Genomic DNA, 14,765 nt, shown 5'->3' on the forward strand with positions numbered 1-14,765 from the left:
CAGCAAAAAAAGAAAAAAATCTAAATCAGAGGTATCAAAACTTATATGTTTCTAAGATTTATTTGGGGTACTTATAAAAATGCAGATTTCTGGGCCACACCCCAAGATGACTATGATTCATCTGGTTAGAGCTTAAGAAACTGCATTTTAATAATTATCCCCAAATGATTCTGATACAAAGGGTTCATGGCCAGACTTTGAGAACTAGGGCAGTAGACGTCTTGCTCCTATTGGCGACTAAGGGCTGGAAAGTGATACAGTTTAAGTGTATAAGTACTTGAAATAAAATATCTTCTGAATTACTAGGGGATAAGAGGGTGTAGGGTCTAATTAACAAATAATAGAGCATCACAAAGTGAATTAAACAAAATGAAAAATGGGCAAACACTAAAACTCAAACAAAGCTAGAATGATAGCATTAAAAGGAAAAAAATACTATTTAGAAAAATATAAACAAAGCAGATATACAAGCAGATATATATATGTTTTTAAAAGCCTTTAAACCTCAGTCAATAGAAACTTGCAATTCTTCGCTATTTAAAAGAAGTGTAGCTAAAATAAAGGTATCTTACTAATTTATCAATGTTTCACATTAACCCAATATTTTCTATTTTAGACTTTTTTATAAGAGAACAATCATGTGTACACATGGACATGAATATATTAATACAAAAACATTCATTTCAGTATTATTTAAAATATTAAAAATTAAAAACAATATCTATTATATATGCAGGATTAAAATGTATACATGTGTAATGTTAAATGTACTGAAGACATTAAAATTATGTGATGGGAAATTTATTTAATCTTCTAAATTTTTCTTGAATCATTGTTAAATGAAATGGTTACAAAAGTATATGTAGAGTTTATCCCAAATAGTAATAGTATAGTGGGTGGAGATCATGGTGTTTTAAAATTTCTTGTTTTCTTAATACTTCTAAAATTTCCCATAATTAGCATGCATAAATTTTGAAAAAAAGAAACAGTATTATTTTAAAAACAGTAAATAATAACATGTTTGATTTCAATATTCAAGGCACATGCAAATTAAAATTTAAAAAGCAAATGCTTCCAAACATAATGACTAGTTTTTTAATTAAAAAGAGGATTATTTTATTTTTATTACAGTTTAAGAATTTTACTAATTTCTTTAAAAGTGGTAAGATGTATTAAGAAAAGAGCATATACAATAAAAGCATTATAGGCTGATATATATATAAGTATGATATATATTCTCATATATCTTCTATACAGTGAAAACAAAGAAATGCCTTATTTTTTATTGCTCAAAGAACACTTAAAAATTGCTTATCTAGCATAGTATCTTCCAAAAAGCAGAAATTTATAATAATAGAACTTATCAAAACTTATGGACATTAGCCATAGCTATTCACCAAGGAAAATTTGTATACTCAAGTATTTAAATATTAACTAGTAAAGTACGTAAATTCATGTAGTAAATATTCAGATATAGATTTTGGAAAAAAATAGATACTTATTGAAATAATTTAAAAACATTTAAGAAAACATTGTATTTTTTATAAGCCAATGCTTCAAAAAATACTTTAAAGTGGATGGCTTTTTAGGTAATATAAATGGCCAAAATTAAATTAGAAATAATTTTTATGGACCAAAAACTATTTAAAAAATGTACTTCTAACAATGGTGACAGACCCACATGTGCTTTCACCAGTGAATTCCAAATTTTTGAGAAACAAACCATTTAATGTTATACAAACTGGTCCAAAGCACAAAATAAGAAGAGAAGCTTTTAAATTAATTTACAATTTACTAAGTTAGGATATCACTGTTATTAAGAACTGGAAAAGAATACACAATATCAAAAGTAGAGGTCACATTTATTTTTAAATATTGATACAAAAATCCTAAGTGAAATCTTTGCAAATAGGATCTAATAGTATATTAAAACAATAGCATTCTATTTAAAAAAGTCTTATCTAGGACATCTGGAAATACATGACATTTGTCAGTAACAAATATAAGGACATTACTAGAGCAATAGAAAATGCCATATCAGTTTTACTCAAAGCATGATCTTTAGTGTGCAAGAGAAGAGCTGGATAAACACTAAGTTCTGGGCCCCAACCCCAGAGATTCCAATTACACTAGTAGCGCGGGGGAGAGTGTTGAAAATCTGCGGCTCTAGCAAGTTCCCAGATCATATAGATGCTGCCAATCAGGAGACCACACTTTGAGCAGTACAACATTGAGCAGTGATGTTCAACTTTGGGTGCAAGGTGAAATCATCTAGGGAGCTCATAAAAAGACTGATGTCTGAGTTCCAACACCAGATATTCTGGTTTAAATACCTGGACTGCAATTTGGGTGTTTGGGGTGTGGGGGGTGTTATTTAAAATCTCCTGAGAGGATTTCAATGTCCAGCCAAAACTGGGACCTACTGCTGTAAAAGGATTGGCCAAACCAATGGCCGCGCATTATCTTCACTCTTAATGTTTGCTGGTGATTAAGCATGGCGTTTCCCTCCCTTACACAAACCATCTTAAAAGATGACATGGGCTTAATCATGATCACTTTTTATGAAGCACCTGCTCTGTGCTTGGCAATTTATGTGTACTATCTTAAAGGCTGGAAGGGACTCTTCAAGGTCAGCTTGATTTTTCTCACCACTGGATAAAAACAGAGGGTGCACAGGGTGACCAACAATCCAGGTTTTCTGTAGACTTAGGGGTTTCTCAGGATGTGGAACTTTCAGTGCTAAAACCAGTAAAATCCTGAAAAAACCAGGATGAGTTGATTACCTAAGGCTAATAATGTACCCAGGGTTATGTGCTACTAAGGGGCATAGCCAGGAGTTGGAAGGTTTGTCCTGTGCCCTGTCCACTCTCCCACACTGGCCTGGACAGCCATGAGGGAGGGTTATAAGAACTTACTGAAACTGGTTTCGTGGTGAATCTCCCTGGCAATGCCAGGGGCGACTGATCGGTAATGACTAGGAGACAGCGCTTAGGTGTAGGTTCCTGATATTTTTCAGTGCAGAAATGTAAAGTTCTCTGGGCCAAATAAATCATAGTATGTGTGGCAGTGGCTCTCAAACAGGGTCCCAGAACCTGTGACAACAATGCCATAATACCGTAAGAGAATGTGTTAGAAATGCAAGCTCTCAGGCCCCACTCCAGACACACAGACTGAATCAGAAACTCTGGAGTTGGGGCCAGAAATCTGTATTTTAAAGAAGCTCTCCAGGTGATTCTGATGGAGAAAAGTATAAGAATCACTGACTTAGGGGAGAGGGCGAGGACTGCGATGCTCTTAAAGTTCCCTCCCCCGATTCCAATGTGTGTCCAGAAATGGGAACCACAGCTCCAGCCCTCAGAGCCCCGGTTCTCAGGCGAGGCTGCAGGTTAGAAACACCTGGGGAGCTTTTAAAGTCCTGATCCCCAGGTTGCTAGAGCAATTAAACAGGAATCCGTGGGGTGGCATCAATACTTTTCCAAATCTTTCTAGATGACACCAACATGCAGCCAAGATTGGGGACCACTGCCTTTTGCCCTTTAAGGTTGTAGAATTCCACAGTGAACCTAGCAGGTGTGTTTCCTTGTTGCTAAAGGCAGAAACTTTTCTGTGAATATGGGCGTTTAGACTTGTAAATGGGAAAAATGCTAACCTTTATACTATATTCGGTACCTGTCAGTTACCTAATCTGCCTGGGGTATATCTTTTCCATAGAGTGAGTGGAACTTTCTTGAAAGTCAGGTGGGACTATACCCTTTGAGACCATTAGATGGTCTTTGGAAGATGTGGGATTTCTTCATGGGGAAAGAAAAAGTCAATAGACATATCATGAAAGGTAAAAGTGATTTTTCAATGAAAAGACAGGAGTTGTTAAGAGGGAATACCCACAGCTGCCCCCTTGCCAAGAATATTCCAGGGCTTGGATTGCTGATTCCAGCCTGTAGTTAGTCCTGCTGGACAGTGGACATTGCCTTCGTGGGCCAAAAATTCCCACTAGGATTTCCAAAAATAATGTTTAATGTCTCCACAAGACTAGTAAGCAGTGACAATAGGAAAAAATAAGCTTTACATTTTTTTTTCTTTTTTAGGTCAAGGAAACGCTTGAAAAGGAGAATTGTCTGAAATGAATTCTGTATTAGGCAATGTTGTGGTAGAGCATGGAAACTACTGGAACTGAAGCTCTTTCATTTCTTTTACTATCTAAGCTGTGAATTTGAAAAAAAAATAAGTCACTATAAAAGTGAAACATAAGATTCTTCACACCCACTGTTTTAATCATTTTAAAACCTCCTATAACTTGAAGTAACTAAAACATTTTTTAGTAGTTAATGCTCACTGAATTTTTAGTGCTTCCTGAACATAAAATAAAATAGCATTAATATTATGTTCTAGGTACTGTGCTAGTCATTTTGCGTTCAGTCATTCAACATTGTGCGCTAGAGACTGCAATGGCTGCTGAAGGTCTGGAAATTAATCGCACATTATTCCTGCTTTGACAGAGCTCACGGTCTAATGGTATCATCAAAGCATGGTGCAGAGTATGCAGTGGGGTACACAGAAAAGGCACCTGGTCCAGTTTGGCGTGGGCAGGGAGTCAGGTGAGAACCAAGGGACTCTTAACAGAAGAAGTGATATCTGACCTGAATCACAAGGAGTAGTAGGAATTAGCAAGAAAAACTTAATCTAAATACCATGTGCTATTTACTCTTCATAACAATGCCAAAAACTAAATGTTATCAGTCACATTTTAAAGATCATTTTAAGTAAAATATCCAGGCAACGCAGTTAATGTCATGGAGCAAATTTTGTGGGAGGACATCCCTGCTAGCTAGCCCTTATAAAGATTAGTTCAATCTCTCCTCTCTCTCTCTCTCTCTCTCTCTCTCTCTCTCTGTCTCTATTGGGGACTCAATTGTGTCCCCCTCAAATTCCTAAAGACATATTTTAAAGTTTTAACCTCCATTGTGACTATATTTGGAGATAGGGTCTTTAAGAAAGTAACTAAGGTTAAATTAAGTCATAAAGATGGGGCCCTAATCCAATAGGACTGGTGGCTTTATAAGAAGAGGAAGAGATAACCAGAGATTTCTCCCTTCATGTGCATACAGAGGACAGGCAATGTGGGCACACAGAGAAAAGGTGGCTGTCTACAAGCCAGGAAGAGCGAGCTCACCAAATACCAACCTTCATGGCACCTTGATCTTGAACTTCCAGCCTCCAGAACTGTGAAAAAATTAATTTCAATTGTTTAAGCCACCTAGTCTGGTATTTTGTCATGGCAGCCGGAGCAGACTAATATGCCGTCTATACGTATATGGCTTAAAGAGTTTACATAAAGGGTAATTAACTTAAAAATATATAGTTTATATATAATAACCTAATACTAATGCATTATAGTTTAATATGTATATGATAAGGAATATTATTGATCTCAAAAGATAAGAAAGGTAGGAAAGCATGTTCCTTGGTTTCTGATTCTGGGTTCTACTTTTCTCGCCGTAGAAGGACCTTCTCGGTTTTCATTGTCATGCACAAAGACGGACCCCAGCACTGAACTGAAATAATCTCTTAATTGATCTCAAAATCAACCAAACTGAACATCACATATGGTCAACTAATTTGATCACATTAGTTCAAATGCTAGAGATGCAGTATCCAAGAGTATTGGAGAAACCATGGGTATATGTGCAAAAGCCACGTGAGATCTGAGAGTTACAGAAATTTAACTGTCAGCTGAATGCTGAGCCTTTCTTTGTAAAGGGCCCTGTGTTTCATTGTACGTTAACATCATCATTTTCATGTTCCCCCTGGAAAGGTTTCTGATCCAAATGGAATACTTCAGCGTAACAAGTAAAGAAACCCAGCAAAGGCTTTAATATTTTCATGGATTTTAACCTCACACTTCTGACTAGGGTAGAGTAAATATATTCCTATTGGGGGCAATGAAAACTGTTGTGTCTGAAAGATCTGGGGTCATCCAAAGTTGACCATCTTCTAACAAAGTGTCTTTAGAAAAGTTACCTAAGCTTTCTTTGTCTCACTTTATCTGTTTAAAGGGTTATTAAATCTATTGCAAAGTGTGATTGTGAAGACCACATAAATGATGAGGAAAGTGAAGTATTGCAGGAATGGAAAAACAAATGCCACATGTACTCACTATTAAATTGGAATTAATTGATCAACACTTATGTGCACATATAGAAGTAAAGCTCAACAGAAATCAAGCAGGTCAGTGGGGAGGAGGGGATGGGTAAATTCACACCTAATGGGCACAATGCACAGTATCTGGGTGATGGGCACACTTATAACTTTGAATCAAACTGTACAAAAGCAATTTATGCAACCAAAACATTTGTACCCCCATAATATTTGGAAATAATAAAGAAAAAATGTTAATTTTCCCCATCTTTCCCATTATATATTGTGATCAAAATCCCCCAGGTTTAATCTTTTTAATGCCATCATAAGTTTATTCTATATTAACTAAAATAGTTCACCAAAAATATGCATCTTTATTTGTGAGATTTTTATTTGGCCCTTGAATAAGCTGAATGTTCTGGTCAGTGACACTAATGGGCCAGGTAGTAATTAAGCTTTTGGCCTTATTGTTGAAATTGGTGAATTATCGACTTGTTAGTGTAATAGGCAATAATTTTCAGAAGTGAGATGCCTTTCTCAGATGCTCAAGTTTGAATTTGGCATTACAACAAAATGTAAAGCTTTTAAAGCAAAATAAATCTTTATAAAATATTGTTCATCATGTCTCTTCCCAAAACCATGTAGAAGACCATACTGTATGATAGAGAAATTAAAAAAGAAAAGACTGAAACTATCATTGGCCTTACTCAGAATTCTACATATGTAATTTGAGTTACTCTCATAATTCAGAATTTCAGAAGTCCATTTTATTTCAAAGAAAACCTCTTAGCCTAATTTGGGGTAGATAGTGAGGTCTGTTCCCTCTGGCCAGAAGTCTCGAAGTATGATTTATTCTTGCAGCATTGCTTTGAGATATTTTTTCCTTCTTCCAAATTTTGTGGAAATGCCAAGTCTCTTTCTTTTAAAACTCCATACAATTTGGCTCAGAAACACAAGGCCGGGGGAATAAGATACCAGTTATTTAATTCCACACTGTTTCTCTCACCCCTGACTAACCTCTTATTTAAAAGATTTAAAATAATTTTCCGTATAGAAAACGTTTTACCTTTTGATTTTTTTGGATATTCTTTTAAAACCTCCTCTGAAGTGCTGAAATGTAATGTAGTATGCACAGGTGAAAACTACTTACTTTTTAAAAACAGCATTTCTTTTGGCTCAGCCAAAAATACTGGAATGTTTTCACTTGCTTCCCACTAAAGAGTAAAGCTGTTTCGTGAAGTAGGTTTCACCTTTGAGGAATAACATAAAAACTTTCAACCTTTAGCTGTGACAAGTTGCCAACTGTAAGTTAATATTTGTGTGCAGCCCTGACTCTACACCCTGAAACCTTGCTAAACACGTGTGCCATGTGGGGTAGCCAGTGGCGTGGTGCCATGGAAAGAGCTTGCATTTTGATCTCCTTGGAATAACTGTGTGAGTCTCAGAAACACCATGTAAACTCTCTGAGCCTCAGTCTCCCCATCTCAAAAATGGGACTCCTCCCCTTCTCTTCCCTTAGATTCTATGAGGACAAGGTAATGAGCGTGGCAAAAAACTAGCTCTCCACCAATGCCAAGGGCTCTCTCTTTCATCTGCTCTCTTTATTTCCTAGATCTAGGTCCAACCCATGATTTTTGCATTAGTACTTGTGTAGAAAAAATAATGGCTCTGTAGTGATGTCCATGTCTCAGTCCCCCAAACCTGTGAATATATATATTACCATACATGGCAAAAGAGACATTGCAGAGGTCATTAAGTTAAGGATCTTGAGATGCAAGATTACTCTGGGTTATCACAGTGGCCCCAGTGTACTCTCAAGTAGAGAACATAGCTTCCACAGCAACATCTGGAGGTTCTAGTTTGTGGGCTTCGAAGGTAAAGCAAGAGAGGCCACGAGCCAGGGAATGAAGGAAACATCTAGAAGCTGGAAAAGGCAAGGAAATGGATTCTCCCCTACATCCTCTAGAAGGAGTGCAGCCCTGCCTACCCTTTGGTTTCAGCCCTGTGGGACTCCCTTTATGCTGTGACCTTCTGAACTGTAAGATAATCAGTTTGTGTTGTTTTAAGCCACTAAGTTTGTGCGAATTTGTTACAGCAGAAACAGGAAGTGGATACAGCGTCTTTGCAGGGCCAAGTTCAGTGTGTAGCTGTGAAAAGTGGTTCTAAGTATTGGCTGTCTATCGCCTTAAATAGCTCAGAAGAGGCTGATGGAACAATGAATGCAATAGACTATTTCTCTTTTATAGACAAGAAAGCTGGGACTTCCAGAGCAGAATGCATGCATAGACCAAATGTTTAGGCCCCTGTTACTTTTTTTCCAGCAATTTGATAAAAATGCCGGCCGGGCGCGGTGGCTCACGCCTGTAATCCTAGCACTCTGGGAGGCCGAGGCGGGTGGATCGCTCGAGGTCAGGAGTTCGAGACCAGCCTGAGCGAGACCCCGTCTCTACTAAAAATAGAAATAAAAATTATCTGGACAACTAAAAATATATATACAAAAAATTAGCCGGGCATGGTGGCGCATGCCTGTAGTCCCAGCTACTCGGGAGGCTGAGGCAGTAGGATTACTTAAGCCCAGGAGTTTGAGGTTGCTGTGAGCTAGGCTGACGCCACGGCACTCACTCTAGCCCGGGCAAGAGGGCAAGACTCTGTCTCAAAAAAAAAAAAAAAAAAGATAAAAATGCCTATTGTGTTTTAGAAGAACTGAGTAAATATGACCCCTTTCTGGGAGCATGATCTTACAGATAGCAATAGTGCCCATCGTTCAGAAGTCCAGAGACAGCTTCTCTTTCTGCTTTGAATTCCTAAAAAAAGTTCATGATTTTGTGTCACCTTCTACAACAAATCCTGACTGAACCTGAAGCAAAGCCACAAAACATAACTTTTGGAATTTTATACTTCTCTGGGGAGATGTTCAATCCAAAACTCATTCAAGTAAAAAACCCTCTGGATTTGACACTTCAACCCTGAACTCTTGCCTATTTCAAGAGGTTTTATGATTCTGGGGTACAGCAAAACCTCAGTGGACTCCCATCAAAAAAGGGGAAGAAAAAGAGGAAGAGAGAGAGAGAGAGAGAGAGAGAGAGAGAGAGAGAGAGAGAGAGAGAGAGAGAGAGATAGAGAGAGAATATTACCAACCTGGGACTAGGAAGAGAAAAATCCTGTGCTATTTTGTTGAGGTGTTTCCCCAGAATTAGCCAGAGTGAGGATCTGAAGACAAGTTTGTTTAGACACCCTATCACTTGGTCTTGAAACATTCTTATGAAATGCTACAGAAAGTGTTAGAATATCCAATTAGTGATGATATGGTGGAGTTGGGAATGTATCATTCTCCTGGGTGGTCCCGAAGCTTTTCTGGCCTTTTAGCCAATGATATTTATTTTAATAATAGCTCAGACACCAGGAGGCTTCTCCTCTTCCCTCTTCATGCACAAATCGTGACGCACTCCCCTATTTCTTATTCACATGTCTGGACTACGTGTGTTGTGCAGTGGTTGCAAAAGTGTTTCCTACTGAGGATGAACTTGGAAACTGAAGAGCTGCCTGAAGATCTCTGAAGCAAACTTATTCAGAACAATCAGACTTTTTCTGTCTGGCTCTTAGGGCCACAAGAAGAGAAGTAGAAAGAAATAGATGATGACTCAGTGTAAGGCAGACTTCTCCAATGTTTGGAGTTTGGCAGAGTACTCTGATTTGTTGGTAATCTGGCCGGAGCTAAGGATTCTGGAGCCCTGTTTTGGAGCCTTGATCAATGAACTCAGACTGCCATGGGTGTAGAGTTAAAAAGTGGCTTCCCAAGTCCACATTTGATAAATCCACTATCAATGGAACTGAGGTAGTTTTAAGTTTCTGGAGACTGGGCCTGTTCAGATATAGGTTTGAAGACTACTTGTCAGTGATCTCCTAGAGAAAATTCAAAGCACTGATTGGTGTTTGGACTTAATCATTTATTCAACGTGTGAGCACATGTTCATTAAGTCTACTACACGCAATGCTCAAAGTTGGATATTGCATTGGTTTTAAAGATCGACCTTGGATGTTTATAATTTTATTATTCTGTCAATTTTGGTATGGTTAGCAAAGGAGAATGATCAAATAGAAGTAGGAGTCACATCCTCCAGGATGCTGATTATTTACACTGCAAATTGTCATAAATTTATAGATAACAACAACAATAACAGTAATTACCACATGGGCCAGGCATGCATATGCCTCACATAATTTAATCTTTCAAGAAAACTTTCAGTAAACACAATTACTCTTATTCTTCATATAAGGAAATTGATACTCAGAGATATTTGATTAATTGCCCAAGATCCCAATGCTAGTAACACCTGGAGCAAGCATTCTACCCAGTTTCACCCAACATATATAAGTAGTTAACAAGTTAGCACATTGTTTTTTGGCTAGAGAGTTGCAGAACGATAGAAATGGAAATACAGCAATGACTCATAATATATTTATTTGAAGGCACATGGAGTTCTTTTCCCAGATAAATTAGCAGCAAGCTATTCATTTTATATATGGAGATTTGCAAACTCTCATCTGGGGTGAGCTCAGTGACAAGTCAGTTGGCAGTGGGGACATTACGGCAAATTGATTCAGACACAAAAAGTTGTTTTTAATGCTTTTTGTTGATGACTTAAGGAGCTCTCAAGAAGCTGGAGTTAAAATTATTTCTGACTTTCTGGTGTCCTAGAAAGTCTTGGAAGATGTGGCAGCAAGAAAGTATACTCTGAGTATAACCACCTTGCACCAGGACAGGCACTTTCATGCACATCAGCTGATTTAATTGCTTCAGTGGCTTCGTAGGGTCAAAGTTATTAATCCTATTTTTGCAAAAAAAAAAAAAAATCAAAATTTAATATTTTATTCTAGGCCACATTGATTATTAGACCTTTCAAAGCTGGTTGTTTGGTCACAGGCTTGCAGATTACGCATAGCTCTGTGTTTATATAGTACGGTAACTCAAAATGCTCCTGTGGGTTATATTGTGGTTCTAAACCTCCCCTTGATAATACTGTTTTTATGGGGAGAGATGGTCTGAATTCCAAACAAGAGACATTGAAAGCTGAGGACTTCTGGTGTACTGGCTAGGACCAGCTTGAGATTCAAATAGCAACAGCATGGTAAAGAATACCAGGCATCAATTACTCTACACCGAACCATTTGTCAGTGAATCTTTGGAGAGATCCCTGGGAACCACTGAGTCATAATGGTGTGTGGCCCATCAGCCTGAGTTACGTACACCAGGACACAGGAGCCAGCACCCTCTCATCTGTGTTCTATCCCTACCAGGCCTGGGTAGGAAAAGAATCTGTAGGCAATAAAGAAATAAAAGCCCTAATTTGGCTTTGGTTCCATGCCACATTCTTCACTGGGGTGGCATTGAGTAGCAACTTCTGGGCCACACATGTAGGAGAGAAATGGATGTGAAAAGATGACTCCTTTTGGTTGTGGCTGCCTAAACAAAGCATCCCTGGTTGGTAGATTAGGTGCTTTCCACATTCCATCTTCTTCCAATGATTGAGCTCTGCTGCAGGAGTAGATTTGGGTTCTCAGTGAAATGCCTGCTCCCTCAGAAAGCCTGAGAAGCCACGGTTCCCTAATGTGGCCACAGGTGGAAAAGAGATTAGGCTGGGTACAGTTTTAGGGCAAGGCCACATCAGGACTCTGGCCCTGACTGTAAATGTCTCTGCACCCATCCCTCTGCCTCTGGCTTCCATAGTCAGTCCTCATCCCCCAACCTTCTCTATCCAGAAGCAATATTTTAAAACAGCAAAATCGATGGATGTCAAAACCTCATGGAGAGCAAAAGCAAAAAAAGGCTCAAAAAAATCTAAGGAGAAAGGGGCATTTGAGAAAAGAAAATGTCAAAGCACAAAGCCAGCTCAATCCCATCTGTAATGGGTCACAGTTTATTAGGAAGCCAATCTGAAACCACAAGCAGGGACTAGCCCTGTCCTATTTTAAATGGACTTTCCATTTCCTCTGAAATGGCCAAAATGTGACTTGGTTAAAATAGAACTGTTTGTGAAATTTCTCCTTTCCCAATTAAAAAAAGGAAAATATTCTATAGATTTTTCTTTAAGTATTGAACTTTAAATATTTACTTTATTCTTTTGCTTTATATTTATTATTATTAAATGTATTTAATGTCTTACATTTATTTATTTCTATTACATTTATTATTATCATTAGTAGTAGTAACAGTAGTAGTAGCAGTAATAGTAGCAGTGGGTGCTGGGTGTATATTCTAGCTTTGCACCCAAATCTCTATCTGGTTTCTTATTATAGTGACCTGGGCTGGAATACCTTTGGGACATGTGACAGCTCCTTAATATAGACGTTAAAATAGACAGAGAATCTGCTGATTCTAAATCATCTATTCCAGCCTCCTTATCCTTAGGCCCTACCCTAATCCTACTTAAAAAAATATAAGTCAAAAACTAATAGGTGCTCATGGCAAATAAATATTTAATAATATAAAAGAATATGAGGTAAAAAGTAAAAGTTTCTCTCCTTCCTTCAATTTCTATTCCTCTTAGGTAACTATTATTATTATTTTCTTACATATTCTTACATAGTCAGCATATATAGACAAACGTTTCTCATTATGATCAATTTGATAATTTATACACACACACACAGAAAAGAACTCTGTGAACCCATATGCATGTTTTGTTTTTTAAATATCTTCCTGGCATTTAATTGTAAAGATGCACTCTAACTTATTTAACCAGTACACTATTGATGGAAACTTAGTTTTCATTTTTTTTTAAATTAGAAATCGTGGGACCACAAATGTACATCTTTCTTTTTTTTCTGCTTGTGCAAATATATTTATAGGATAATCTCTGCTATTTTATTCAGTGGGCTATGGATGATCCTTGCTTTCCAGATGAAAGACTGTCTAGATCCTTAATGCAGTGGGCAAAGGAGAGAGGCGAGAGAAACACGTGCATGCCTCGAACGGGAAAAAGCCAAGAAAGCAAATGATTCCAAAAGAGGGATCAAGGACTGTGAGCAGAAAAGACCTAGAGAAAAAAGGCCCAGGGAAGGTTTAGCTCCAGTTCAGTTCTATTCCTAATACCTTTAAGTCGTCCGCTAAAGCCCAGCCCTTGGCACCTCACTAAGCCCCGGGCTCTGGCTGGAGCCCTCCTCTATCTTCCCAGGGGCGGATAGAAGAGGCCTGAGTAGGGGAAGCCTCGAGCTCCGCCTAGAGGCTGGAGAGCATAAGCCAGGCTGGAGAATACACATCACACCAAATGAAACGACATTTTTAAAAGGAAAAGACACCAGTTTAGAACAGCTGGTCACATGCGTGCGCCTCTTCCCCTGGTGTCTCGATTCATGTGCATACATTTTTACATAATTGCAGTGATGGCCTAGATTCAATTTTGTAGTGGGTTTTTTTTTTTCTCTCCACTTAATATTATACAGTAAATGTTTTTCCATGTGGCTACATAATCTTTCTAATTACCATTTTAATGACTTCATAATACTCCTTCCAGTTCACATATTGTAATTTATTTAACCACTCCCTATTGGTGGACATTTTAGATTGTTTCCAGACTTTTACTAATATAGAAAATGGTGCATACAGTGTCTGTTGTTTTCCCCTTTTTGAATGAGTTTCTTAGATTAAATAGTGAGTCACAGGGTAGAGTTGATTTCATAGCTCTCAATACACTTGTCTTTGCTGGTTCCATAAGCAGCAATGCCTAGGACAAGGTACTAAAATACTAATTTGGGTATCTTCTACTATTATTATTATTTTTTTACTTCTGCAAATGTCGTAATGTAATCTTCCACTGCTTTTCACATTCTACTAATTCTTCTCTATTTTCCACACAGCCAAACTCATGCATTTAGCCCTTGGCTGATCATTTATTCATTCACTCTCTTTTAAGAACCTAATATTTACCAGGAATTTGCTCTAGAATCAGGTTTCCTTGGTAACTTGTACTTCTTACAGAAAACAGGAACAAAGGATCAGAATGCATCATGCTAGTGAACTTATTTTGTAAAACTAAAAAAAAAAAAAAGAAAGAAATCATATTTTGCAAAACTCTAGTTATCAGACTTAAGGAAAATGTGGGTTGGAGAAAATTTGCTAGCACAACTCAGCTCTGTGAAATGCATAAGGGTTGAACAAAAAGAGAACTGAGACAGAGCGTGGAGCTGGTTAAAGCCAAGCATTGTTGGATGAGTAGGAGTTTACCAGGAGATAAGAGATGACAGTGGGGACTTAAGGTCAGACCATCTGTGTTGAAATTCTAGCTCTGCCCCTTAAGAGCTGTAATAACTTAGTAACTTATCTTTCCCCCCTTTTCTTTTCTCTTAGTTTTCTTTTCTTTGAGGCTCCTATTCAACTTTTAAAACTCAAACAAAATATCATCTATGCTTTTACTTTCCTGAACTTCTTCAGGAAAAATAAAATTCCTCCTTACACTGTGTTCCCAATCCACTGATGCCATAGCTCTATTAAAGCCCCTAGCATGTGATGTTGTCTAAGCTCAAATGCAATGTCTTTGGGGGCAGAGGCCAGGCCTTCCTCTCCTCGGTGTCTCCAGCACCTAGCATAGTACCTGACACATGTTAAGCGCTTGGCAAATGTTTGTTGAATT

This window comes from Lemur catta, chromosome 17 (assembly GCF_020740605.2).
Source record: "Lemur catta isolate mLemCat1 chromosome 17, mLemCat1.pri, whole genome shotgun sequence".
Taxonomy (NCBI): Eukaryota; Metazoa; Chordata; class Mammalia; order Primates; family Lemuridae; genus Lemur; species Lemur catta.